The sequence below is a fragment of the Perca fluviatilis genome, chromosome 9 (assembly GCF_010015445.1).
Source record: "Perca fluviatilis chromosome 9, GENO_Pfluv_1.0, whole genome shotgun sequence".
In the NCBI taxonomy this organism is placed as follows: domain Eukaryota; kingdom Metazoa; phylum Chordata; class Actinopteri; order Perciformes; family Percidae; genus Perca; species Perca fluviatilis.
Genome location: NC_053120.1, coordinates 24,343,669 through 24,371,173, shown reverse-complemented (window position 1 = coordinate 24,371,173; position 27,505 = coordinate 24,343,669). Strand labels below are relative to the sequence as shown.

The 27,505-nt window shown below is 42.4% G+C and overlaps 1 long non-coding RNA gene across 1 annotated transcript in view; it reads right to left on the bottom strand.

Moving 5' to 3' along the window:
* Positions 1-5,998: 5,998 nt before the first annotated feature.
* Positions 5,999-27,505, bottom strand: part of LOC120565067 — a 55,567-nt gene continuing 34,060 nt past the window's right edge. The window contains exons 2-3 of the long non-coding RNA XR_005640189.1: positions 9,220-9,341; positions 5,999-6,330 (exon numbers count right to left, since the gene is read on the bottom strand). This is a non-coding gene — a long non-coding RNA (uncharacterized LOC120565067). The remainder of the gene's footprint in view (positions 6,331-9,219; positions 9,342-27,505) is intronic.

Sequence of the window (27,505 nt, the reverse complement as noted above, 5' to 3'; positions counted from 1 at the left end):
TTCGTTTTTATAAACGCAAATAGACTTTTGTGCAAAATTAGGCAATTTTCTTGCCAAATTCTACATTTGTCTTAATAATGATGCTTGTTTCTGAAAAGTTAAGTTCACCACCATTACACTTAGAGGAACGTTACGGGCCAAATATGGAGCCACTCGACACTTACAGCCTCCCTTATCTGAGCCAGTCTATGTAACTCTACAGCGCAATGATACGGCCATTACTCTGATACACTAATGAGACCCGAGGAACTATAATGGTAAATTACAGCCTTTAGCTGTCTGCCTGCTGCCAGGCTGCACAGACCAGCAGCCCCCACTCATTTGTCATAACTTCACCCCCTGCAACAAAGGCTGATCGGACTATTTAACACCCATTTTCCAGGTCCAGCAGAAGCCGGATTTCATTCTTTTTTCTTTTTTTTTTTTAATTCTGCTCTCTAATCCGTCTTTATCCTTACTTAAATGTCATTCATTGTAATAAAGGAAAAACAACATTATGCAGGTGAATGAAGGGGTTAAGAAAATAATTCTCCATGATTGTACCGAACGCAAAACGGGCATGAGAGCTGCATCATGCAGTCCAAAGCTGAAACACATGTTCTCCATTTCCACACAGTCACTGCTGCTGTGCTGACTGTGATTCATAGACCAACTCCTGGGCCACCAGATAACATCATCCATTCCATAATTCTTAAAGACTTAAGAAGAAAATCTTAATTGTATTAGCATCATTTGCTTCAGATAATAGATTTGAATAATACATTTAAATTAGATCCAAATGGTTGAATAACTGATTCATTTATCTAAATAGATTTATTATATAATAAAATAAAAAGGCTAAAAAAAAATGGTGCTAATAAACCACATACACTTGCTTTTGGTAGAGCTAAAATATAACAATAATAATACAAATTATTATCCTAATCATAATAAAACATTTTGATCATTAACTTATTATTATCATTACTGTTATTATTTATTTATTTTTTGGTGTATTAAAATATTCACTATCCTATACCAAAGAGATGGCCAACACATTTTGCAAATGTTTCCTTACAGAACGAGCAGCTGAGGTCCGTTGGTATTAATCTATTTTGTCAAATTACATTTTCTCAGAGTGCGTCAAGCCCAATGAAGCCTGGATTTGGAGGGATGTTTATAGTTGTGCTTGGCAGAGAAAGCAGGCTTGTTTCAACATTGCACAACCTCATGTTTCAAAGACCACTTCTATAAGTTTATTTCATTTTTAAATAAAAATGTCTCAGCTCCTGAGTCTGGCAAAATTTGCTATAAAACCACCCGTCTATAGGCCAATATTCATCACAATGAAATATTCAAATTCACAGCCGTTTTAGACAGTGCCTCCTTTGATTTCCAGGACATTTTTATTAACAATTAATATGCCTTTAATGTTGAAATAAATACAATTATCAAAGCAAAATACTTTGAACATAAATTCTACTCCTACACTAACTCAGCTGAATATGATCAGGAAGCCCTGAAAAGCAAAATGAAGCAAGAGGTCAAAAGCAAAGCGTCTTATTTGGAAGAACCGAGGGCCTAAATTAAATGCGTCTCCCTCCGGGCAAATGTGAAGCCAGAATGACCTAAGCGACATAAATTTCGTCTGAATACATTTGTCTGGCCACACGGCTCCTTGCACACATGCCCTTGGTTAGGTTGTCTCCTTTTGTGAGACTTCCCACAGATTCCCCGCGTAACTCAATCTGTCGACAATCAATACGCTGCCCAGAGCCTATTGAATAAATACATTATTCAATTATTTGAAAAACTCTGCAGCATGCATCTCCTTTTCTCATCTCACCAGAGGAGGAAATCTAATGCAGAAATGGATTCAGATTTGGTATGCTCTCAGTGGTGCTCCAAATGTTACAAAAGGAAATTCATTCAGAAGGAAAATTCACTTTTAGTAGACTTTTGGGCACTGTTTTGTACAAATTACAACCCTTCAGTACTGCCAGAGGAATATATTCCAGTGTGGTGCTAGCAGAGAAGCAGGTGTTTTTCCTTGGTTGTTGGGAGGGTCCCACCATGGGCTTGAGGACACCGTCATCCCTGGTCCCCCATTCTGCCGCCTTGCTTCACCTCTTCTCTCTTCTCGATGGCCTGCTGCTCTCCCCTCCCTCCCTCCATCCATCCATCCCTCCTCCTCTTCTTGGGCCTTTGATCAACCCCCCCCTTTTCCCACACCCCCCCCCCAGCCCCCCCCCCTACCCAAAAAAAAAAAAAAAACTTTTTTTACTGCCTGCTGGGGCACTCTGATGCAAACTGTGAAACACATGGGTGCAAACACAGGGGCAAATGCAGGAACCCACACATAGATTCACACACAGATCAATCCCCCCCCACCCACAAGTCCTAGAAACTTAATTTTCAAGGAAGAAGCAAGCAGGATAAGACCCGAGGTATGTTGTAAACTTAAGAAATGGGAATCATCTTTGCATATGTGTGAGTCAACTACAGAGGAGGAACAACAAGCCTTTATGTGTGTGTGTTTCTCTGTGTTTCTCAGTGTCACAAATTCTCACAGGTTCATATGTGTTTTTGCCAAGTGAAAGAGACAGGGAATGTTATCCAGAGTACATACTATGCTTTCGACTGAGCAAACATATGTGCTGGGAGCTGCATTTTCCACATACAAACAGACACCAGTACAAACAAGCACCACAGCTTGCTTACATATGTACGACTGTACATAGTTCCACCTGTAAGCTTTTATCTGAAGGCCTGGTGGCCAAGTTACTTCCTCTTCTGTACTTGACCTCAAAACTCCTCTCATTTGGCATGTGTACCCCCAATTATGGACATAAGAAACACTTGGGTCTGCCTTCCAGAGGCACTGAGAGCATTCCAGTACAGAGTTTTGATAAACCCTTATGTTTTAGTCCTCGTTGTCTTCCTTGATGGGAGCATTGTTGGTTTCTCTTTGAAAATCCTAAATCCACTGTTCTTCTCCTCCAGAACTGGAAGTAATCCCGTTGAAACATCTGGTGATGACTCAGGCTGCATATCAGATACACATCACATGTGATTCATTATCCTGAGGTTGGCCGGTCCCGGGCAAATTGGACTTTGTATATTTTCAGACCCATACATATACATGGGACCCGGCTGTGATGACACATCGGCCCGATGAAAGTGTTTCCAGTGTTTGTGTCCCAGTTCAAAGGGGTTGATGGGTACCTCCACTGGTGATGTGACACAGGAAGCACCTTGGGCCAATCCTCTCCACCCTCACCTGTGCCCCCAAGCCCCCGTCACCCCGCGCCCACCCTTCCCAACAACGCTGGGGTCAATTAACTAATTAAGTGCCAATTAAAGCATTAACTGCTTCCCGGAGGATGTGAGGTAGCACTGGGGTGGGACGTGGAGCAAGTGGCCACGGGGCTGAACCAGAGCGAGTTCAAAAGATTTTTTTTTTTTAATTTCCTGAAAACACAGAGGACAAAGAAGAAGGTTGGCCAGTGTGGACAGAGTGGGTGACTTCAGTATATTTCACATGCCGTCATTGCCTGGTAACAGGTCCCAGAAAATAAAACACAGATCCTTTCCAACCATTAAATTATGCTTAGTTAACTCTACAAATATATAAATAAGTGTTGTCTTTCCTGGTTTTAATGGCTGGATTACAGTAAAGTCATGTCATTGTTTTAACTTACCAGACTGTTCTAGCTTTTCTATTATTTGCCTTCACCCACTTAGTTATTATATACAAATTAATGATGATTATTTATCAAAAATCTCATTGTGTAAATATTTTTTTGTAAGCACCAATTGTCAACCCTACAATATTGCCACAATATCGATATTGAGGTATTTGGTCAACAATATCATGATATTAGATTTTTTCCAATCGCCCAGCTCTAATATAAATAAATGAATTAGGTATTATTGCAATTATGTTACAATATAATTCAATACACAATACGACTTCAGTGTTATAATTGTTAAACTATTTCTATTCACCTGCTACAGGAGGATACAAATAAACGCTGCTTGGATTTCATAAGCCTATCTACAAGGTTTAATCCTGCAGGTGCTGTGTGGGTGGAGGTTACTGCTTTTAGACAGTGCCTACAAGATAAGACAAACATAGCGAAGTCTCTGAAAGTCAATTAGGTCTATCGCCTATCTTCCTGATACCAGTCCACCTGACACTTCATGCAGGTTAAAATACGATAGGAGGATAAGAACTATTTCTAAATATTTGACCCAAGTCTGGCTATGTTATCCCTCGCATAGACACAACTACTGTTAACACCTCTAGCTCTGGGCTGAATACAGTGTTCTCTCTGTGTGTGATTTTTTCTCTCTCCCACGAACCCCCGCTGCTTGCCTGGACTGTGCTTAAACCTTCAACGGTCAGAGTTGAAGGGGGAACGGAGAGTCAACGAGGTAAAAAAGCATCAAGGGCGATATCCATACCTCTTCAGAGGGGTGAATGTACAGGACGAAGGGCGGATACATAAGTAGCAGTGCATGTCCATGTAAAGCTCAAATGTCTCCCTTGTGGAGTTGGGGTCAATTTGCTTTCAGTTCACTCAGTTTAACATGTCCTTTAAAACGGCAATTCATTAAACGATAACATACACCTAATCCCGAATCACTTCCTTATAGGTTATTGCAGCAATTTTATGGTTATATTCAAATTTTATTTTCAAGAAAATCTACTTGGTAGGTTCACTTAGAAGGGGATTAAACTTGGCTGCCGCGCAAAGTGGATACTGCCGCCTGGAAAACGATTTCCTGTTAGCAAGACCCAGGTCCAAATCCTGTCTGTTACCTATACGTCCCTCAGAGCTGCCGCGATCCAACTTCACTACTATGCCTGCTCCCAGCGAGCCTGTGGAAAGGTTAGCCTTGGCCCTGCTCGCTCCCCACAGGACCAGTTATTGGACATTTTCCCTCCACATTTAGGACCAACAGGCTTTCTCCCTGGCTCCCCTTCACACTGTGTTTACCCAGGCAGGACGCCACCTCCCTTTTAGCTGGTTCACAGGGAGTTCTTGGGTTTAAACTGGCCGAGTGACGCCTGAGTCAAGAAATCACATCATCATGACACGGCAGAGAGGGTAGCGAGGAGCAACATTAGAACTGCTGCCGTAAAGAGAAGGGAAGCTAAATGCAGACCACACTTAATAACTTTCCATTCAGTGGGCAAACAAGCAGCCTCACAGGAGATGGGTGGGAGGAATGAAGGGCAGGAGGCGGCCAGCGAGAAGAGGACAGATGAAACGGATCAGAGCAAAAATACTGTCTGAGATTGTGACGACTTAATGATGTAATTCTTGCTGAGTGAGTAGGTTAAGCTTTAAGATGTAATCTATCTCACCTTTAAGGCATTTTGGTAAGACAGGGGATAATTAATGTGAGGCAAAAGTTTTCATAAGCTCTGTGGCTTCCAAGGCATCCGTACAAATGTTATGTGAGACAAGAGGAGAGGGGAAAAAAGACACCATGGGAGTGAAGACCGTGAGGAGGAGTGACACCGAAGAGGAGGAAGACAAGGAGTTGGTTGGAATGTCCAAGAAAACAACATCCCAACACAAGTGACTGCAACTGTTAGGCATTATCATCTTTTTGCATGGCCAGAAATTCTGGCAATGCACATAAGCATGCACGGGCACAGATATACACACACAAATGGACAATCCAAGGAATGCTGACAGCAACTGCTCCTTATGCGCCTTCAGTGTTGAGAGGGAATCTAAGGAATGGTACCGTGAGGAATTTCAGATATCTAAAGCAATCTTTCACTTTCCTCCTAGTTTAGGAATTTAAGCTCTTTCTGTTTTGTGAAAGCACCAAACATCTGAGACTCATTCATCAACTTACTCGGCTTTTGTGCCATCCTGAATCATTGCTCCGACTAAACTAAAAAAAAAAAGGACAAACGCTTCTGTTCTATATGCAGGAATACAGCAGGTCGCAGGTTAGCACTTAAACCAGCAGCCTTTTATGAAATATTACCTTCCTACCTCTAAATCCATTCTCTCTCTCTGTCCTTCTATCTCTCTCTCATCTCTCCTTTGCTGAATGTTTCTTCTGGCACTCAGCTCCCCTGTCTGTGTGCATCAACAAACACATGAGGAGGAACCAGCAACTGTATTAACAGATGGCCAGAGTCAATAAAACACACACAAATCAAGTGTTGGACACATCTGTTGTACGTAGAGTCTGACTAATCTTTCTGTGTGGTTCGCCGGGAGTGATGGAATCGCAGCAGCTCGGCCAGATTAGAGGGGACAGGGCAGATCACCCATGGGACTCCAGGCAGCTTGGTCTTGGATCGTAGAATGGAGATAAAGCCTGAAGGGGGGACATGTTTTAGTCAGATAGAGTCTGTAGCATGGATAAGAGCCAGAAATAAATGTCCTATCATGCATCCATTAGCTTACTGTTAAGAAACCTTTCTTTAAAAGGGTTTATTGAGCCATTATCTAAGTCATATTGCAATGCATTTTACAAGACAACAAAAAGTTACAGGCATTCTCGACCACACAATACAAAGGCAGGTGGGCGATATGGATACAATCTTCTATCACGCTATATGTCATTTATATTGTGAAATCAACATACATTATAATCTGGAAACTGATTTCGGAAACCGTAAGACAAGACTCACCGTTAAGTGTAGCAATGCTAAAACCACAATAAACTTGAAAACTTAAAAGTGGCAGAGCAATTAGGCTCAAACAGTTCTAACGGCTGTGTTAAGTTTGTTGAACTATTTGGGACAACCAACTCACTAACTGCGTGACAGAGTGAAGTATACTAGCTGCTGGTTGCAGCTAATAAAATATACATGAAAGACAGTGATTAAGAGAGAGAGTTGAACTCGAGGAATGGGGGAAGAACGGAAATGGGCGGGACAGAGAGATACTGTAGAGAAAAGCATGGAGAGACAACTATTACAAGTATAAAAACACTGAAACAATCCTGCTGAAAGTATTGACACAGGTGCTTCAAAGTCATTATGAGTCACCAATTAGTTATTGTTGTATGCATTGTATCTAAATTGTATTGATTTTTATGTAATTGATCATTCTTTGGGAAGGATTGAGGATTTCATCAGTTACTGTGTCCTCTTAATGCAATGCACAACCGAGGCAGCAAATGTTGCTGACACGTCCACTCCAGCAGCCTCTTGCATCACTGGAAAGTCAAACATCACCAGTGAGATTTAATTGGGAATAAGCCGTTATGGAAAGGCCAGCAGTGCTGTGACTGGAGAGATGTGACAGTGCATGGAGGGGCCTCCGCTGCTGCTGCTGCTGCTGCTGCTGCCGCTGCCGGTGGTTAGAGGCAAGGTTAATGCTGTACAATGTTAATCCTCCATTTGTCTGAAAACACATCAAACTAAAATGTACAGAAAAAACGGAATACCGTTGAGCCGGCTGCAAAATAATGAATGCTGGAGAGAGAAAAAAAAGAGCACCAAACATCAAACAGATGTGATCAGATGAGGTCGATAAGCATTCGGGCTCGGTTAATTCCCAACAAATTATCTAATCCAGATGTTGCACTCTTAGTGTAAACACAGTGCCCTGCAGAATCATAAAACAAATAAGCATGAAAAAGGTTTAAAGTTTCAAACAGAGCCTAACCCCGGGCCGAGACCTTTCCACCGAGGAAAAAAAGAAAAAGAAAAGAAAAATCCACACCACACACTCCCCCTTTGCTGCCTTCTTGAAACAGGGAAATGTAAATATGGTAATATTTAGCACGTGTTTTAAAACAGATCAGTTTTCTCAAGCAGGGAGAAGCAGAGAGAAAGAGAGGAGGAGAGAGAGAGAAAGAGAGAGAGAGAGGCAGACGGGGAGGAAAAGAAATGAAAAAACCAGGCCACACACGATAGAAGGCCTCCCCAGATATGTGTGTGTGTTCCAGTCTGTGCGATGTGGACAGGCTGCGGCTTCCTCTGTTTGCACACAGTTCCACCAAGAGCTCTGGCCCGGTGCTGATGGCCTTGACACACTCCAAAACACCAAACTGGATCTGTCACACTGTGAGTCTAGAGAGTCAACAACAACTTAACAATAGAAAAACACCACTCCAACAGGTCACATCATCCATCTGTACGCCGCAGCCATTTTTCATGGAGGGAAAATACGAGGTGGAAGATAAAGAAGGAGGGGAAGAGAGAGAGAGAGAGAGAGAGAGAGAGAGAGAGAGAGAGAGAGAGAGAGGGAGAGAGAGCAGCAGAGGGAGGAGCAGAAATGGAAACATATGGATGTGTTTAAGGACCACCAGGGAAGGGAAACTTGTGCATTTTCGCATAAACCCTGATAAACTCCAAATATGTAATTACACGGGGTTTAGGGCTCGTCTGTTGCCGATTCATTCAGGAATTTCTGGTTACGTCTCTCTGAGAGTTCGGGTGTAACAGGGCTCTTTATCGTTCTCAAGTGGCGGATCTGCTCGGCTTTAGTGCGGCCAAGCCTTCCACACACACACTCTCAGCCCTGGACCTGCTCAGTGTGAGAGTGCCATTGTCCCCCCACCTATTTAACAAGGCGGTGTGTGAAAGAAGAAAGCAGTCAAAAGAAATACCTCCAACTACATAAAAAAGGCAAAGGAGTGGCACCCTCGTAAAATACCTGCACCACGTTTAAAGATTTCATCACGTCGCAATATTTATAGTTCTTCAATTCCTTGTCAGTGTTTGTAGCCAATTTGTTGAGCTCCAATAAATAGACTGGCCTATTTATCAGCAGACCACATGGCAGCCATTTATGGCGCCTAACAAGAGGCAGATGTGTTTTGTATATGTTTTCACATGCAGGTTTGACGCGCTGACAGGCCGAGACAGATAGCTGAGATGTACAACCTCTGTCCTGACGGCAGGATCGGCTGTAAACATCAGCTCTGATTAGACCGTGGAAAACACAAACATGCCTCTCTGGCCATCCCTGAGCCTTATTTGCCTTCCCATGACAAAGGTTTTTGATTCATACACTGGCTGAGTCACTTTGACTGCAAGACAGACGTGCACTGAGGAAGTGTGCACCTTTCCTGCTGCCTGTGAGGCCTGTGCATGCGTGTCTATGTGTGTGTGTGTGTGTGTGTGATGTCTATCCCTGAGTGTAAACACAAACTGTGCCTTATGTGTGTACATTTTAAAGTGTCTATTTCTTTGTACATCCTTGTGTTGTGTGTGTGCGCGCGTGGTATGTGTGTCTGAGTGTTGCCAATTACCCCAGCTATAAATACAAGATCCCCATCCGTCACTGAGTTTCTGGGTGGCTGCAGCGGCGCCATAATTGGTTTCAGATGGTCACCCAGATCTTTCTCTCTCTGCTGCAGCGCCATCACACCGCCTGTGTGTGAGAGAAAGCCGCAGGGGAAGAGCGAGGCAGAGAGGAGAAAAAAAAATAAAAAAGATGAGTGACAGGAGTGAATAAATACAGAGCGAGCACAGGAATAAACAAGCAGACACTAAATGTTTCTTTTGTCCTGAAATTCTCCTCAGCCCGAGAGTGGGGAGCATGGGAGGGAAAGGAGAATTGAACTTGTTAACTCAATAAAAGCTCATGGTTTTGTGACCGGTGTTCTCATTTTTGATGTGATTCATTAAAATCAGATGAGGTTTGGGAGACAGGATATTTGTGTCAGATGTGATATATAACGTTGACATATTTGTTATCCATTATGAATGCATGTGGAAATACAAAATCACATATTTCCTGCTCCTGTCTGCTTGACAATAACACAAAATTGTAATACAACTGAATTATTATAAAATGTGTGTTGCTATCTCTTAAATTACTTTAATAGTAATACATTATACCACTACATCGCAATAATAATAGACAATAATAGTTAGTGGTAATATATAGTTTCTTAATGAGGCTTTCTATTCATTCAGTTATATTGTTTTTTGCTCAGGATGGCAATTTCACTTATTTATCTGATGTGTTACTTAAGGATTTAGTTGAACTAGGTTTAAGTGCTGTTTCTCTATCTGGTCTGAGGACACTTGATCAATGGACATATTAACAATGAATTAGCAGACTAGGCCTATTGATTAACTAAGCAGAGGACACTGTGACTCAGTGACAGCTGGCAGTCTGAAAAGGTTGGCTCAAAGAGGAATTACAAGCAACCAAACAGAATTGTGTAGAATTCAAAGCCTTAAAGGCAGAAATATATACTAAGTTAGGGCCATTTTGTGGCTAATAAAAAATGGAATGTGACCTTTAGTTGGCAATAAAACAAGATTCACACATTTAAATATATTTAATAAAAGCTAATTATTTGTTCACAACACCCTGTGACATCTTTCTTTATTTCATCTATAATTATTCAAGGATCCATGAACAATATAAAACAGTGTCCACATTACTGTGTATTATTATCAGTTAAAATCTGCAACTAAAAGATATCCCCAAAGTATAAATATATATGTATATAAAATGTTTTTGTTTGTTTGTTTGTTTTGTTTTTATGTTTTTTTCCCAAATACTGGAGCAGACTGGTTCCACCATTAACACTGTTCACTTTGTAGGCTACATCACTGCTATGGAAACCCACATCCAAATGAAAAATGTGAGAAAATTATCCTTCATTATGAACTTTCACGTCTACAAATTTTCACACGCAAATGTTCACACTATACTCCCACAATCCTCTTCTAACTGCGCAGCATCTGCGTTGGCCTGGGCTACCTGTTTTCATCATGGCCGTGGGAAAGCAGTCAAGGGGAGATGCAGATTTTTTTTTCCTCTCTCTCTGGTTCGTGTTAATTTGGAGGCAGCTCACCAATTATTACAGGCGTTTCGAGTCAGCCAAAAGCATGCGGACACACAGGAATCCTCCGCTATAAATCCATTAAATCCCTCTCATTAGAGCACGAGCCTCAGTGCTGCGAGGCGGGATACAGAACGGGGGGCGCGTGCTGTTTCTCACACCGGGTGTCGCCCTGCCCTCGTGCGCTCCCTACGCGCCGCAGTCATTACTGGCTTGCTGTGGCTCTAATTGCCTCACTTTGTTGACAACAACAACAACAAGACATCCGCGCAACAACACACGCGACGCTCATTTCAACGCCAGTGTAACAGAGGCTGTCATAGACCGCGGCGGAGGAAATGTTTAGGTAAAAGTAGCAAAACCACACAGTTAAACTACTCGGTTAAAGTTCTGCCTTGAAAATGTTACTTAAGTTTTAAAGTTTGTACGTAGTATCAACAAAATGCACCGAGTCAACAGTAAATACTGTCGAAAATCACACACACAGTTTGTCGAGGTGCTGATTTGTTATTACTTTTTTACAATGTTGGGTAGTTTAATCTATGGAAATGCATCATATCTAATACAGTATCAATTTGTACAGCAGTATACTAAATTTAGCAGTCACATTAATGTAATGGAATAAAAAGCCAAGCATTAAATGGACTTTACTCATATAAATACCTCAAATTTTTACTTAAATAGCCTACTGGACGCTACTTAGATGTACTTAGTTGCATTCTACCACAAGTCACAGAAAGTGAAGCAGTGTTTATTAAAAAGAGATTGCGTAAATATATATAACCTTCCCGTAGGAATTGTCAAATATCCAACCATCCATTTCTGTACTGCTATATCCCAGCATGCATTGGGGGAGAGGCAGAGACAGGTCAGCAGTTTATCACAGGGCTAACTTGTACAGAACAAAAATGTATTTAATTTAAGATAAACATAGCAGTTATTATTGTGAATGTGATCAATACTGTACCTATCCAACTGTAGGGTAGAAGACGCAACCAGGGGACCTATAACTGAGGGTATTTCTTTACTTAGTAAGGTCCAATGCAGTGGAAAGCTATTTTACAATATTATTCAATTTCCTATAATATAGTATGACACGCTGTTATTTTTTATTGTTCGACTGGAAAGCAAGTGAAAAAGGAAGCTAAAATAACAAGCCCCATATTTTTTCTGGGGCAAATTTATTGCAATCCAAAACATCCAACAGGATTGGTGCTCCATTTTAAATAGGAAAAGTAAGTTGTTTCTATAATACAGTGCAGCCCCAAATTTGATTTACACACGGGTCCATAAATCACTGTGACATTTTCAACGGTGTCAGCTGAATCCTGTTTTTCACGGTGTACTCTACACTGTCTGTCAACAAGCGATACGTCTGTGTCAGAGGGGATTAAGACATCGGAGCCATGCAAGTTGGTCTTAAGAATGAACATTTGGATTTTTGTATTTAACAACTGAAGGAGGGGGAGTACGCATAAGGGAAAGTGTAGACAACAAGACAGTGGGAGTTAAAGTGGGCCGAGAGTGAGAGAAGAGAAACACATGCATGAGCGAGGAAGACAACCGCTGGAAGATGGAGAGGTGGTGAGGAAAGTGAAAAGGAGAACGACAGGGAGTTGAAGAAGAGGACAGCAGGCTCTCATCAGGAGGAGAACCGAGAGGGGAGCGGAGGCCACAGCGTGGAGAGCGGGCCCTTGTGTAAATGGAGATGTACTAAACCTTTGCTAACCTGGATCGCCCAAGATCAAATATTTATATATGCTATTGTGTGACGGGAGCACTGGGCTGAGTAGAGCCTTAATTTGTTTTTCTCCAGGGTGAATTAATTCCCTCCACATCTTCAGCGGAGTGAACCTGTAATGATTACTGCCCAGTCTCCCTCTGGCCCCCTTCTGCAACAAGCACTTGAGAGATTTGAATGGTCAAAGTCCACCTTACAATTATACTTCATCTGCTCCATACATTTCCATAGATTAAAAGGTGAAGCAGAAACACTTAAGGGAGATGAACGTTGATCCCTCACTGCCTTTACTCCTCTCGTTTCGCTTTCCTGTCTCCCTCTCCCCCGATCACTAACCCTCATCTCATTCTCATCTTTGGTGTCGATCGTGAAAACAATTCAAAACCAAATACTCCCCAGTGAAACATTACAGATTTGGCCAGTGCAGACAGTCAATTGTTCACCCTTGATATAGGCTACAGTGTTGTGCCAAGTGGGTGTTTATAGGGGAAAAAAGTAGATCAATATTAACAGTGTATTATACTGTATGTACAGCACATCTTTTCAATGACTGTATAGATAAAGAACAAGGGACATCTGTGTATGCTAACCATATGTAAAACACACAGTCAAAGGACATGCAGTGTGAACATTTGGAGCCAAGCACAGATTGACACTGATTGTCATGCTATTACAGGCAAATAGCAACACTTGCTCGGCAGTCGACAGGGCGTAATCACATGTGACTAACAGCGATGAGAGAGCGCTACAAAGGGAAGGCGAGATGGTGGAGGTACAGGCTCTTTGTCTCCCCTGCCATCTTACTCCATCTCTGAGTAGCCTGGAGGGGCGAACAGAACGGGAGATGATAAAAAGATGGAAGCCACTCAAAGTTCAAGGCAGAGATGCCCCTTTCATCTATTTCAAGACAATCATGTTGGGTTCTACATGTACATTACTGCAGACTACCAATCTTTGCTTCCTGCAGAAAGAGCGAAAGGCACAAAGGAGTGAAGAGGTGGTGGCAGTGGCACAACTAAGTCCGGCATAACACTTTTCACTTGTTACTGTGGTGGTTCGCTCTGTGGAAAAACAAGTCAAATGGAAGTCAAATGGAAGTCAAAGGGCACATTGCTGTTGTGTCATTTCAACCTTGCCATGTTTATTTTTATACTTCAACAGTGAATACACGGACAGAAACATAATGCCACAGGGAGTATTGTTTTTTTATCGACATAAGTAGACTCAATTTTAAATGAACAAATCTGCCAAGGCAAATTTTCCTACAGAAGATATCTGAAAAGATTACCGCTAACACATTTCATTTGTTTCCCTCACAATTAATGCTTGCAGCTAAAGCATTCATATGCTCTTGTATGGTTATGTCTAGGCACACATTTGTTAAGGTTAAGGAATGATTATGGTCCTGGTAATACTGAAAGAGTCAAAAGTGACTTACTGTAAGCATGGAAAAGGATGCGTTTACTTTATTCAAATTTAACAGAAGCCATGATGTCATCCTAACCTTAACCCAGAGTGCTTTTGTTGCGTAAACCACACGGAAGACTCGGCGTGCAAACCCTGGTCTCTGGTCATTAAACTACTAACTCGTACAGTAGGTGATGTTAGTCATCTGAATTTGGTTGAACTATCATTTCACATATAAACTTGATTTGTAGTGTGTCTTTAGAAGTTGGGCATGGTGGTTCGCAGGCTTCAGGGCCTACAGGGGCAGATTTCACACTGTCTTGTGTTTATTTGTGTACAAAATACCTTGTGTACGTATCACGTCTCAAGTCCAGCACCGTACTCTTGCACCATCATACCTCACAAGTAGAGAGAAAGGAAGCAGTGATGACTCAGCAATATGGATTAGTCAGACTGACCACCAGTCAGTCAGACATCAGGACAGCCAGGGAGCCGCAGCCTATGGAGTCATTGTCTTGCCTTTCAGCATTTCCTATACATTTCCTCAGCAGTGGTGGGCCACTGCAGCAAGAAAATTACCAGCGCTAAGCCCAATTTCCTCTCATACAGCAAGTAAGTACAGGGCCAATGGTTAAAGCTGTTTTGATGCTGCTACATGCACCAGAACCACAACTGGAACTGACGGACAATTAACCTTAACTGTAATTAACCCCAACCAGCGCTGATTGTTACTGGAGAAGCATTGTTTGTATTGAGGTACTCTTTCTGATGAAGGCCTTCGAGAGGCTATTTTAAACCCCAAAAAGACATTTCATTTTTGTTCCGAGTAAGATTTCTTTTGATCTTTCAGTCAGCCACGCCTGGCTCATCAGATAATCAGTCATAAGGTAAGCAAGGAGTCAGCCGGTGCAGCAGGCAGCCAGTCAAGACAGGTCGCAGGGTAAAGTACAAAACTGTTCCTGCCACGCAGTTTGATAACGTATGCATTACACCCTTACAGTGGAGCAGCAGCCCGCCGTTTAATGAACGTAACAGGAGCTCCCTGTTAAACAAACGGGCCGAACCTGTGAAGAAAACCTCCACATCACCCTTTTTCATCTCTCATTAAAAATCGCTTGGAACCACAGAACGAGCCAGACTCAATGGCCGCCTTCCATTTCTTTAATCTTTCAATTATAGTTACTGTTGCTATTCTGCATATTTTCCTAAGGAAACATTAGAGGTTGCTGCTGACGGGTTTTTCCCTGTGTAAGGATGTGAATGAATGACCTAACTGATTCATCGTGACACCGATGCGGAAGGGGAAGAGTGTCTGATAAAGAGATTTCGGTATAAATGTGCATTTTTTTCACTTGATGTCCATCGCCTCATCCTTAACCCTTCCCTTTTCTACCCCCAATGGCCCCTTCAAGCTCAACCTGTTTCCCAGAAGAGGTCATTGCAGTGTTTTGGGGGCTTTTTTTTTTTAAGTGACAAGCATATTTTCGCTAGCTTTTCCTGACTACACACGCTGCCTTTAAACTACAGTGAAATATTTGAATTGCAGCTTCAGTATTACAGCCAAAATTGGGTTGCCACTCCAGTCAAGTTGGAAATCCAAAACACATCTACAAGAGCATGTTCACCTTCCTAGCACCCTGACAGTTCACAGTTGACTTTATACTAGTTACCAGGAAAAAGGGGAGGGATGCAGGGATGCAGGAATATAGGAGGTATACTGTATATGGTATATATGAGGGAAAGAAAAAGATCCCTGCAGAAATAATTAATTAATATCAAATGTTTAAGGAATAAAGGGAAAGAGGAGTGACCATCTGGCTATGTGGCCTGTAATGGGAAAAAAGTAGGACTCCCTATTCCTCCCCCCACCCCCACCCCCCCCCCAACCCTCCCCACCTTACTGTGTTCTTTGCCACAGCTGCCCATCAAAAACTAATATCCTCAAATTTGACGCTAGTGTTGTCCTTTGAAATTAGAAAGAATCTGTGTCTAATGCAATAAGCCAAACCTGGCTGTTGTGAACTCTAACCTCCTTCCCCTGATATCCATCTCCCCCCTTCATCCTCCGTCCTCCATCCTGCTCCCCAGCAACTCCCTGTCCAGTCTATGCTGCTAAGACCGAGAGAGAGACCCAGGATTTAGGGACCTGCAGTACAAACCCCTTCTCCTCCCCTCCCTTTTCCCTCCCTCCTTCCATCCATCTTTCCTTCCCCCTGTGGCCCCCACCCTCCATCCTCCTGTTTCGATCTCCAGTCATTTTTAAATACAGTAACACAATCTTAGGGAAAGCTGATATAATCTTTTCTAAACTATAAAAGTCAGTCACCCAGAGAAACATCTGCACGGTCAAATTTAAAACAAACTGTCAGGGAGTCTGGTGTCCCTATAAAGAGGGAGCAGAGCAGGAGGAGAGGTGGGGAGTGAGGAGAGAGGGGTGAACTGTGGAAAACGGAGAGAGAGGGAATGATTTTTAGCTGGGAGTTTTAGTGCTTTCCACTTGGCCTCAACTTAAACACAAACCTCCCTCAGGCTGTCCGGATGCTTGCAGGGTAAAGCTAACTCACCAGCAATGCTACCAGTCTTTTTTTTATGGCTGTTAGAATTACAAAGTGATTGTCACTGTTTTACTGTCTGTTGACACCTGAGACAGACAAATATGTTGAAGTCTTCATGATTAACATCTTAACAGGCTCACATTAGTGCAAATTCATGTTTAGATTTGGCTGTGTAGTGGTCAGTGTCAAAAAGAATTTAGCCCCAGTGTTTCCTCTATGTTGATGTTAATTTACAGAGTGTCTATTTGCACCCCCGGTACGAATAGCCTCGGCCACACAGCTGACCTATTCACACCCTGTGACGTAACAACAAAAACACGTTGCTCGCGTGCACCGAAATCATGGCGGACGCTCATCTTCCATGACAGCAGAAACTGCCATATTAGGAAAGTTTTGTCTCTAAAGTTTATAACAATTGAATTTCTAGCGGAAAATGGATACTACAGTTGCGCTGTCTTCAGTGAAAGCATACAACCATTTGTTAGTTAGTACCTATTTTTTGTATACAGTATGGTTACCTAGCAACCGAGGCTTGAAGACACCAAGTGGTAAACAGTTGTACAGCATTTTATAAGAACTGCTAGGTTAGTGGTTTAGAACACTGAGCTTTAGTTGGGGAGTCTGGAGTTTGAGTCCATGGTGAGGTGATCTTGTTTTTGTTTGTTTTTTCATTTTGGATTGGATCATTTGCATGCCATCGCGCAAGTCAGGGCCCGCGAACGCGAAATTAGTTTTGCAGGGTGGTAGGGGAAGACTCATGAATATTCATTAGGGGACCCATCCCTGAATGGCTAGTACGTTGCCTGCTCCTGTTGGGTTGGTTAGGTTTAGGCAACAGGAGTGGGACTGGTTATGGTTAGGGTAAGAATGTCAGGGCGAGCCAATCAGTGATGAGTTCCCTAATGAATATTCATCAATCTTTCCCTACCACCCTGTAAAAAAAATATCACGGCCCACGCAAGTGTATGTATTAGCGTCTCTCTGAAGTGTGCGAAATATTGGACACTGCAACGATAATATTCCAAAAAGGTGTGATACATGAGTAGTATGGATAACTGTGTGTAAATATATGCCAAGGTACTGTAAATGCACAGGGGTGCAAATAGCATACACTGATATTTGTACCAGACGGGGTATTAATAGAACACATTGCTGTGTGCACTGGCGGGGTACAAATAGCATTCATTTCTAATTGCACCAGGGTACGAATAGCATACACTGCTAATTGTACCAGGGGTGCAAATAGCCTCACTCATTAATTTAAGAGAGGAGGGGTGGACAAAACACAATAACTACAAAGAAACACTCGACAGGCAGTTTGATACTAACTCAATTTTAACTATGTAAATATTAACACAATATCTCTTAAGTAAACTTGCAAAATGAACTGCAATATACACAAAAATCCCCCTTTCTGAGGCATTTCTGTGACGTTTTGTACAGTCCAGGATCCAGGTAGAGGCTTTTCAAGCTCTCAGTATGCAGTATTGCTCCAAAGTGTTGTCATTGCCCTCCAACACTTTAGTGGGCGCTGTGGACCAATCTCCAGTAAGCACACAGAAGAGCCGCTGTAGAAGAAGAAAGCAGGCAAAGCCAAACGTGACAGTTCTCTGGTAAAACTTGAACAGTGGCTGCTGTGCCATTGTACAGCATGTGTGTTGTTTTCTACTTGCTTTCTCATTCGTCTTCATATAAACGTTGGTTAACGGATTATTGTTTTGTCTTAAAAGGAGGCAGAAGATGAAGTGATTGGGTTGGGGGTACCACAGACCAACAAGCCAATTATCAACATGGAGCAGCGCTGGGTCCAATTCGCTGATCACAATTAGGTAATTGCCCAGGTTTGTAGGGTGCTAAACCTGTATCCATTTCCCTCATAAAATGATGCTGTACTTCTATCACTTGCCATTGTAGATGGGTACAAAATTAATTGTTTTGATAAAAACATGTTAGTAAAGAACAGCAGATTCATAGTTTAAATCAGACAGTAAGAGACCGTGTTCTGTCAGGAGATATATATGTCACTCATGCTCCAAATAATCTGGATTGACCATACAACTGTAAAAAAAAAAAAAAAACTAAATCAGAATGTACATATTGTTATTCATCTCAAGACCTCAAATGTAAGCGGGCCTCTACAGAAGGCATTATCCTGGAGTGTGTATAGCTAAACAATCCAACACACTTCAGTCCAATTCCCATGGGTTTTGGTTAGAATGCCACTGAAGTACACGTTGAACAGGGGGGGGGGCACAGTGCCTGCTCTACTCTGCCCCGTCTGTTTTGAGCCGCGCGTTGGATTGCTTTAATTGATTTAATGGGAGAGCATGGAGTCACAGTGGGAGATGGGGAACACAGGATGCTTTAGGGATGTCAAGTGTGTTGCGCTACCTCAACTCGATCTTAGACAGCCCATGTCAGCTGGCAGACACAGCCGATAGGGATGATACATATAGGCAAACACAGGCAAGTACGCACACGCAGAAAGCGCCATGAATTTCTCTCTGACATATAAACACACACAAATTCACACACACTTGTTCCCAGCCTAGAACACCATGCTCCCTGCTAATGGTTTGAATAACACCCAGAGTGGCGTGATGAAGCCTTAGCGTGATGCGTGTGTGTGTGTATTCAGACCGTGCGAGGGACACAGTGGCAGCAGCCCGTGCTAATGCCAGCGTGAATGGTGTGTCTAATTACTTGGCCCAGAGATAGCTTTTAGCTAAATCACCCCGCCTTCTGAAGAGCCTGTATCAACAGTGACAAGGGCCTAGACAATTACATTAGCCCTCTCCCCATCCACCAGGTCCAGCACTAGCAATCAGTGTGATTTGCAGCCGCTTCATTGTTGTCATCCCTCTCTCCATGACAATGATGTTTTCCCTGCTGGAGAGACAGAGAGAAGGATGGAGAGTCGGAGTGAGAGAGAGAGAGAGAGAGAGACAGAACAAGGGAGAGATTGCAAACGAGAAAAAGGCAAAGAGAGAATGTGGAGAAGAGGGCAATATGAGAAGAGAGAGAAATAGAGAGGGAGAGAGTTGTGAGTAGAGGGCTTACTTATGTTAATGTTTTCCCTGCTGGTGTGTTGGCTGCAGTAGAGAGCTGGGTAAACCTGGGTGACAGCAGCAAGTGGAGTTAGCTGGTGACTGATACTGGAGAGGCCAAACACACACACACACACACACACACACACACACACACACACACCGAGTACAGTAGCAACCCACAGAATGCACATACAAGCCAAAGCTCCAAATCACATTAGAGCCAAAGCAGAAATTTTATTCAGCTCTACTTAGTGCCTCTTACATTTGCCAACTATAATGTAAGTAAACACAGAATAAGATTCCCAAAGTGGCCCTTTACCTCAGATTGCTGACCATTCCTCCATTTTTATTTTCCCCTCTATCTCACTGCCGGTCCTTCTCACTTACACATGAGGCGCACACAAACACACAAAATAAAGCAAACATAAGAGCCGCCAGGGAGTAACTTCACAGTGTCTAAAAAAGAGGTCTGATGGAGCACAGGAAGACACAAAGTTAGAAGATCCAGGGTCACAAGATGACCTTTGAACTCCCAGCCATGTCTCGAGTACCAAGGGCTGTGGGGAATGCCGCAATACCTCTGAGAGACACTAAACATCGGCAGGAAGTTTAAAGAAATGAGAAGAGAGGAAGGGAGTTACTATTAATGGAAGGGAAAACAGAAGACTTCTTGTTTCATTACTCCCTATATACTTAGTATCATAATAGATAGGCCTTTGGTATATGATATTTCAAAGTGATTACATGCTGCATCGTTTTCTGTGAGCGTGAAAGCAATTTGAATCCAGCACGTGAATGGTGGAGTCTGCCAGAATTATTAAACTGCCAGCATTAAAATAAGGTAATTACTGAATGTAAGTAAATTGAATGGCTATGGCTGGAAAAATGCTGACCTTAAATAGTATCTAAAACAGGGTCTGGTTTCATAAACAACTTAAGGTTTATAACTTTAGAAGCAGATATGACAGGTAATTAAGATCGAAAGGAGAGCCTGGTAAAACGTAATAGTGTCCGAATGCAGGTGCTGAATTTGCAGGGGATGAAAGATGTGTGTAATAAAGTTATCCCAAAAAAAAGTGCGATATCAATAGCTTAGAGTTAGCTTTCTGTTTTATTCAAGTGATGTTTGCATTTGAGGTTATAGTTTATAAGGTAACACTTTACTTTAAGTTTTCTACATAATACATGACATGAATACATGACACTCACATGACACAGTCATGACACATGAACCCTAACCATAACCATAACCATAAAGTGTCATGACAAAACCGAATGACACTTACTAAAAAAGAGTTATGTCATAAACGTTTATGACTTGTTTATAATGTTTTATGACACGTTCATGACAGTGTCATGTCAGTCTTATGTAGAAAAGTTAAAGTAAAGTGTAACCGTTTATAATTGTACAAAAGTTGTGCTCAGTAATCTATACCTCCTGGTCAGTTATATATGTCATGGTGCTGAAGGGATGAAGGAACCCCGAGACACGGCGGAACAAATGGGAGAGATGTTATAATGATCTCATGCCGATAAAACTTCTTGGAAAAAATTGAAAGTGAATTGAGAAGGAGCGTCAGAGGAATGAGAAGAACCCTGAGTGGGATACGGACACTATGGGGAGCAGAGTGGTGCCAAGTGGGGTTGGATCACTCGACAACAGCCTGTCCCACCCTATTACCCTCCGAGCCCCCCACCTCTACCCTCTCCAAACCTCCTCACCACCACCGTTTCCCCCTGCTCTTTGGGCTAACACCACCAGTCACACCACAATGACACCATCACTGGCTCTTATTGGGTGAATGGAGAGAGAAAGAGAGAGAGAAAGAGAGAGAGAGAGAGAGAGAGAGAGAGAGAGAGAGAGAGAGAGAAGTGCTCTTCACATGGAGGGTTTTGCAATCACTGTGCATATTTTATGGGTGAACGGTGTCAGTGTAGCAGAGGTCTGTGGGTGTCTATCACTAATGGGATTGCAAAATATCTAACAGAGGTAAAAGATGTTTATGAGATGTTGCATGGCATTTCTTGCACTGCTTCCAGAGGATAATTGGCCAACTGATTGGCAAGGCAACACTATGCTCCCGCACAGGAGAAGTGGAGTTTGTAGCGGGAACATTTTCAGCTCTCTAAAAATCATGTGCAAACATTAGGTTTCAGTGTCTGGCCATGAGGATCAGTGGTGAGGGCCTCTTTTATAGAAAGTCTATGTTGTATCGGCATTCAACAGCCATACTGTATTAGTAGATACAGCTGTTGTAGAAAAGGCAGAAACACCGATTCCAGTGCCATTGAGTAGTAGCCTCAATATACCAGAATGCAATGCACACTTTTATTGAAAGCACCATGTAAGAAATGTAGGAAATCACAAACTAAAGAACATAGGAAATGTAAAAGAGAGACACTGACAGGAATTGGGGACCAAATCACCAACATAAAAAAAAAAAAGTCACTGATATGGGTTGGAATCGGGGTGGGGTCAGAATGGTTTTGGGGGGCTAAGAGGACAGGAGAGAAAAGTGAAAAGTGGAGCGCTTTTGGAGCCACCTCGGCTCTCCTGATGTTAAGGAGGTGCTCCCAGAGGTCAGAGACAACCAGTCAACAACAGCGGCTGGCCTGCCTCTTTTTCATCCCTCTCTCCCCCTCTATGTCTCTCCCTCTCTCTTCTCTGTGCCACACAAAAGGCTTGTTGGAGGGGGGGCGGGGGACAGTCTAGAGAGTGGCATGGCATTTTAATGGTGGTGGAGAGAATGAGAGGTGGTGGTGGGGTTGGATGGAGGGAGGACCCACCCACCCCTTCTCTCTCTCTCTCTCTCTCTCTCTCTCTCTCACACACACACACACACACACACACACACACACACACACACACACACACAATAACACTTACACAAACACGCATGCACAAGCAAGCAGGGCAGAATCATTGTAGGGGGCTTTTTATCTGAATGATTGCCCTCAATTAGATCCCTGCTCCGAGTAGGTGAGAACAGACAGCTATCTGGAGAGTGGAGGGCTGGGGGGGTTCAAACCAGTAGAAGGCAAGAAGGGAGAGAGGGGGAGTCAGACAGTGAGAGAAACTCTTTCTCCTTATGCTGAAGGAAGAGAACAGGTAGAGGGAAATCCAGTGATTGTGATAATGAGAAAATGTAAATGTCTTTTAAATACTGCAGTTTTACAGTAGAGAAGTACTGGACAGATTGACACACGTAGAACTAAAAACAAACACAAGCTATCATGATGATGCCCAAATAAACAACCACGTGTCCTCAACATTATGTTTCATTGGCAAATGTGTTTTTCCCTAAACCTACCTGCCAACTCCACAAAAATCGGTCGTGGCTACAAAGAACACAAGCACCGTGATTGGTCCGCTTTGGCTGCTAGTGTGTTTTCTCCAACCAGTTTCAGGTGGCGGTGGAGATTGTTGACATTGTAACCACTTCCACTACCCCTTGCATCAACTATAAATCCAGCTTAAATTAGGGCTTTGACTCCAAACTTCGTTATTCGAATATCATTCGAATATTTAAAAAAATGATATTCGAACGAATATTAGGCAGCCCTTAATATTCGAACCTGTTATGGGCATTATTTTTCATGAATGTGTTTGCTTGTAAACAATGTTTTTAATTCAGATTCCGAGGCTTTTTCACGCATTTCAAAATGTATCTACACGTCGCGGCGACGCACATCTCTCGGCCGTGGCTCGGTAGCGTTGCATTCCCCCCCCTAATTCTCAAAGAAGGCAGGCTGGCCCAGGGCCAGGCCAGCTCAGCAGCGTCTTTCTCCCGTTGCGTGCCGCTGTCTCTCCTACCTACACCGGCCCCCGCACCCTGTCTCTTCTCCCCTTTCTACCTGCCTGCGCACAGTGCTGCTGCACATGAGGAGAGAGCACAGGGGGGAGGGCGGGGCTGCTCCTCAGTCACACAACAGAAGAGAGAGGTGACTGTTTTGGCGGCCATAGGAGAGAAATACTTTGCGTGCTCGCTGGACAATACTGGCGACAAGTCGCTGTCTTTTCTACAGAAAGTCGCCAGATTTGTCGCTAGTCGCTACGGGGGTCTGAAAAGTCGCAAAGTTGGCAACACTGCCCACACACACACACACACACACACACGTCGGCTTGACGCACACACCAACACACAAGTATAAACATCAGACCACTTACGTAGGCTACGGCGAAAGCTCCGAACTTCCTGTCGAAAGCACACTGTTTGTGTTTAATCCAGGGTCTGACTTTTCCTAAAAAAAAAAAACTTAAGTTTGCTACCAATATAAGTCTTACTGAAGGCATTTATGGTCAAAATATTATTAATAAATATTCAAATATATTTGAATATTAATATTAATAAACAAACAAACTTTTAATATTATTTTTGGGCAAAAGTCAAAGCCTAGCTTGAATCAAACAATGCAGAGGGCTACTAACTATTGATTTGTGCATGTTTGATGTATTCTATTTTGATGCTTACTTTATTTTAGCCACTTCCCCGAAACTGCCTGATCTACAGTACTTGAGCTTCAATTACCAAATTCCTGAGAGTCTCAAAAGTTTCAACTGCCCTCAATGTTTTCATTTACAGCTGTGGCCATAAACGCAGTGGTGGAAGAAGTACTCAGATATTTTACTTAAGTAAAAGCTGCAAAAACACAATGTACCAAATACTCTGTTACAAATAAAAGTCACGTATTCATACTTTTACATAAGTAAAAGAAAAAAAGTGTTAGCATTAAAATATATAGAAAAGTACCTAAAGCAAAAAGTATTAATTGTGCAGAATGGCCAATTTCAGAATAATGTATATTAAAATACTGGATTAGAATTATTGATGCATTCATTTGTACATCACTTTAATGTTGCAGCTGGTAAAGGCGGGGCTAATTTTAACTACTTTATACATTGCTAGCTTGCAGTTCTTTTTTATTTAGAAAATAAATAATTTAGGTTTTCAATGGTTTCAGCACCACGAGTAGGTATGTCAGAGATGATTTTCTCAAAACCAGAACAGCTAAATAATGGGATTAATGAAAAAAAGGCACCAATTTTAACAACAGTATTAAAATGTTTTAGGAAGGGTCTTTCGCTTAAAATGGATGGCAAACTCAGTCTGACTATATGCTTTTTACATTCATATCTTTCTGTGGACTTTGAAGATTAATCTGAAAATAATAAAAAGCAGATTAAAATAATAATCTTCTTAAAGGCCCGTTGTTGCAACTTCAGTAGGTGAGTTGGCTGCATTTTTTCATCAGTTTGCAGGCCGACAAAAAGAACGTGCGCACACACACACACACACACACACACTCTCACACACACACACACACACACTCTCACACACACACACACACACACACACGATGCAGGACATCCAGCCATTCCCACTGCTGTCCACTGAAGCCCAGTGTTTACTCTGCTTTGTTTTTAATCACAGCAAGCCTGAACTCTAGAAGTAATTTTCCTCTCTGAATACACCTAAACACAAACACAGACACATAGAAAGATACACATACACATTCACACACACTCACACACATACAGTAGGGTACACTCAGCTCTACAATTACCCCTCAATTACAGATAATAACATGACCACTTCCTGACCAATCACCTGCAGCCTTGCTATGACTCACACAGCGTTGCTCTACAATCACACGCACACACACTCACACACTCACACAGGGTCAGATGGTTTATAAAGTTAGTGGTGGCTGTAGAAATCATTGGTTATTTTGTCTGACCGCTGTGCTTTGTGATGTTTTTTCTCTCTGTATCAGGCAGGTGGAGCAAAACTTTTCCCTCATTTTATGGAGATAAATGTTAGCTTTCTGTGGTTTTCCTGTATATCCTGACTGCTGTCAAGGCTCACACACACACACACACACACACACACACACACACACACACACACACACACACACACACACACACACACATATCCAAGGCAAACTGAAATAACCGTTTCTGTCTCCTTGTTTCTCTCATGGATGAGTGAGAGAATATAGTCTTCTCCCACTCTATGGCTGCAGCCACTGCAGGCATTACATCCACTTAAGTCCTAATTTTCCTACAGTTTGCATTCTCCTGCCTTTTATTTTCCCAAGCAAAAACATCCTAACTTCTATAGTTAGCACAGCCTTCCTCAGACCACGGAATATAGAGGCTGCTACCTGGAGGACATAAATTGGTATTTAATAGCTAACCTTATTCCCACTGCAACCATTTTCAACTTAAGTCATGCTCAGGCTAGGAAACCTGAGCCAGAAGTAAAACCGACATTACAGCTGAAAATCTCACGTAGATTTACCAGTTATTGAATTATCTAGCAATGCTGGAAGCAGTAAACCATTTGTTTCTACAGTAATCATCCAATATTTTCAGTGGGGAATTTGTAAAATGATAGATGTTTGTCCAATGTATGATGTAAAGCATACCTTTTAATAAAGAGCCATTTTTTAAAGAATTCCTTAAAAAATAGCCAGGATTTGGAAGTTACCAGTTAAGTAGTATTTTTCTATCCATTTATTTTGTACGTATTTATTCCCAAACATATTACTTGTATAGAGGGCCTCTCCAACCCAGCAAGTTTGCAATACCCAGAAGTGCAACAGCTCAGCTATTTCACTGTTTTTATACAAAGCAAAAACATATTTTTCATTTATAATGTATATTTTTCTCTATTTTGAATTACTGTTTGATAAGTGTGAATGCACCGTTAGGATTGCTACTTAATTTCGTTGTACAATGTTGTGCAATGACAATAAAGGAATTCTATTCTATTTCAATATCTCAGGTCAAAACATCTCTGAAGAGAACACAAAAAGATAACTAAAGCTTAATCTGAAAAAGAAGAGTGCAACAAAACCTCATTCTGAAATAAGAAGAAAAAAAAACAGCAAAGTGAACTGGGTTTAAGAAAAAACTATGGGCTACAGTTGCCTACACTTTAAACAATGATTATTTATACAAGAATCATCTCGCTTGGCTAAGAACTGGCATGGTGCTTGTGTGATATGTTGACATGTAACACTGAAACTCTCTGTCACATAGCCCAGCTGCACAGCAACTATAGTCTGCCACTGCTAGTACAGAAGGTAGCCCACGTGATTCGCAGGCAGGTTATTAGATCCATGTTATTTAACTCTGATCTTATAGAAAGGTCATGTACAGGCAAAAAACAGATCAAGATAAATGCATCTGACAAACACACACACACACACAATAACCCACAAACCAAACACATGTAAATGTCTGCCATGTGACACAATACTGAGAAGACATCCTCAAAGAGCCCCCCCCCCCCTCGTGCTCATAGGATCATATAGTCCCCCCATGCAAAACATTAGCGGATTGACACTATCACACCAGCTATCCGGCAGAGGCCCTTTCACACTTAATTACAGGCTCTCATTTCCCCCGCCGAGGGAACAGGTGCAGGGGGAGAGGGAGAATAGTTCAGGCCCACTGTCTCCTTGGGCTTAGGGCCTTTTCCTGGCTCTGAGAGGCCAGTATTGACTGAAAGGGGGGGGGGGGGGACGCCAGCGCCGATAAATCACTGCGAACGTGTAAATGCCAATGCACCGCATTCCGCTAAAGAACAGGAGGCCAAATGGCTACAAGTTCCTTTCTCTTTCTTTTTCTGTTGTTTTAAGGCCTGCCCCCTCTTCCCACCCTCACACACACTATCCCTCCATCTCTCTCCCTCTCTTCGCTCCCCCAAGCAGCTAATAGCATAATTTGAGGAAGAATGTTCCCGGAGTTTCCTGTGAATTCAACCATTAGTCATCCGAATGACCTCTCTGTTCCTCCCCTTTCCCTTCCGTGTCACTAGCAGAGCACTGCTATGGAGCAAAGGCTGCCTAGGGAAGAGGGAGGTAAATAGGAACCAGAGCTCTCTCTCTGTGTGTGTGTGTGTGTGTGTGTGTGTGTGTGTGTGTGTGTGTGTGTGTGTGTGTGTGTGTGTGTGTGTGTGTGTGTGTGTGTG